The sequence below is a fragment of the Lactuca saligna genome, unplaced genomic scaffold (genome assembly GCF_052625555.1).
Source record: "Lactuca saligna cultivar CGN05327 unplaced genomic scaffold, ASM5262555v1 scaffold_69, whole genome shotgun sequence".
Taxonomy (NCBI): domain Eukaryota; kingdom Viridiplantae; phylum Streptophyta; class Magnoliopsida; order Asterales; family Asteraceae; genus Lactuca; species Lactuca saligna.
In genome coordinates, this window is record NW_027629929.1 from 52501 (window position 1) to 55000 (window position 2500).

A 2500-nucleotide genomic window follows, 5' to 3' on the forward strand; every position below is an offset into this window, starting at 1 on the left:
GCTCGCGCTCAAAGGCAGTCTGGCACCTTCATCCCTTGCCATGCTCACCCACTGCTCCCCCCCTATATATACATATTGCACAAGGAGCTTGGTGACAGCAACACCCATTGCTTTCCCTGAGGATGTATATTTCTTAGTATGCGCACGGCGTCGAGGCACAGGTGAAGCCAACGGCGCTAGTTTCTGCGCCCTATGTCGAGGAAAATCAAGGCAACGGGCTAGTGTATGGGCACAACGTCGAGGAGACTCAAGGAGATGGGGCTATTTTTCAGGTCACCGTTCGAGAAATCAAGGCAACGTGTTGGGGGGGATGGCCTCTTTCATGGGTCGTGGGGCTTGGCTTGGCTTGCCTCGTGTGTGCTCGATACAGCCTCACGATTCTTATTTGCCCATCAACCATGCCGGGCACCTATGAGAATGAGACCCCATGGTACCCCCTATATATACATATTGCACAAAGAGCTTGGTGACAGGAACAGACATTGATTTCCCTGATGATGCATAATTTTTGGACACACACGACTTGGGGGCGAGGGGACACGGGAGTGGGGCGCCAATGGGGGGCGTTTTGGCCCCATTTTCGTCAAGAGCGGGCGTCTTGGCCATGCCTCGAGCGTGCCAGCCTCGAGAGCCTTGGGCGCTGGACATCCTTGGGGCGCCAATGGGCAGCAGTCCCATGGTTCCCCTATATATACATATTGCACAAAGAGCTTGGTGACAGGAACAGATATTGATTTGCCCAGGGATGCATAATTGTGCGAAATCGTCCATAACTCGCTCGAATTAATTCGGATTGACACAAAATTTTGTAGGGATGCTTTTTATTATAAATGAAAAGCTTTGAAATGAAAAAAAAAAACAAAATGTCATGTTTGAGGCGTAAATGTTTGTGTCCTATCCTTGGTCACGCCTTGAAGCGTTGGTTCCCTACTTGTTGGAATGTCGCTCAAATCAAGTAGGAATGCCATTGAAACATTGTGTGGGTCATTGTTAACATAGACGAATGGACTTGAAATGAAAATATATCATATTTGGGTTTTTGTCCCTGTCGCCTGGTGATAGGCAGGCAGATAAGGCTTTTAGGTATTCATAGGTGGCTTAGATGAACTCGAAAGAACACGAGTTGATCGGATTGGAACTCATATATTCAATTTACTATGTACTAAGTAGGAACTACACTTTGCTCCCTTCATCGTTTGACTTGCTTAGAAATCTGCTCATGGTTTGTCAAGGCCCCTTGTTCCTTAGACCGATGAGGATGGGATTGGGTTGCTCATGGGCATGTGTGTGGCAAGATGCCTTGTTCCATTGGTCGTTCATGGGTGTTCGTGTACGAAGTAAACTTGTTCCCTTGGTCGTTCATGGGGTTGTGTGTGGGAAGAAGCCTTCTTCACTTGGTCGTTCATGTGTGTTTGTTTGGGAGGTAGCCTTGTTCCCTTGGTCGTTCATGGGAATGTGTGTGGCAATACGCATTGTTCCTTGGTCGTTCATACCCTTGTTCCCTTGGTCGTTCATGGGTCTGTGTGTGGGAAGAGGCGTTGTTCACTTGGGTAGCCTGCTTGCCTTGCCAGCCCCATATGCATTGTTCCCTTGGTCGTTAGTGGATGGGTTTGTGTGTGGCATGGTGCCTTGTTCCCTTGTGTGGCCTGACTGCTTGGCTTGACATGACCTAGCCTTGCCAGCCTCACATCCATTGTTCACTTGGTCGTTCATGGGCATGTGTGTGGCAAGGTGCCTTGTTCCCTTGGTCGTTCATGGGGTTGTGTGTGGGAAGAAGCCTTGTTCCCTTGGTCGTTCATGTGTGTTTGTTTGGGAGGTAGCCTTGTTCCCTTGGTCGTTCATGGGAATGTGTGTGGCAATACGCATTGTTCCTTGGTCGTTCATACCCTTGTTCCCTTGGTCGTTCATGGGTCTGTGTGTGGGAAGAGGCGTTGTTCCCTTGGTCGTTCGTTCATGGGTTTGTGTGTGGCAAGGTGCCTTGTTCCCTTGTGTAGCCTGACTGCTTGGCTTGACATGACCTAGCCTTGCCAGCCTCACATCAATTGTGTAGCCTGACTGCTTGGCTTGCCGTGACCTAGCCTTGCCAGCCTCACATCCATTGTTCCCTTGGTCGTTCATGCAAGGGTCTGTGTGTGGCAAGGTTGCCTTGTTCCCTTGGTCGTTAATGGGCATGTGTGTGGCAAGGTGCCTTGTTCCCTTGGTCGTTCATGGGCATGTGTGCGGCAAGGTGCCTTGTTCCCTTGGTCGTTCATGGGCATGTGTGCGGCAAGGTTGCCTTGTTCCCTTGGTCGTTCGTGGATGGGTTTGTGTGTGGCAAGGTGCCTTGTTCCCTTGGGTGGCTTGCCTTGCCAGCCTCGCTTGCTTAGGTTTCCCAACACACCTGTCGGGCACCAAGGGTGGTATTAGTCCCCATGTACCCCCTATATATACATAATGCACAAAGAGCTTGGTGACAGGAACAGACATTGATTAGCCCGAAGATGTATAATTCCCAACACCA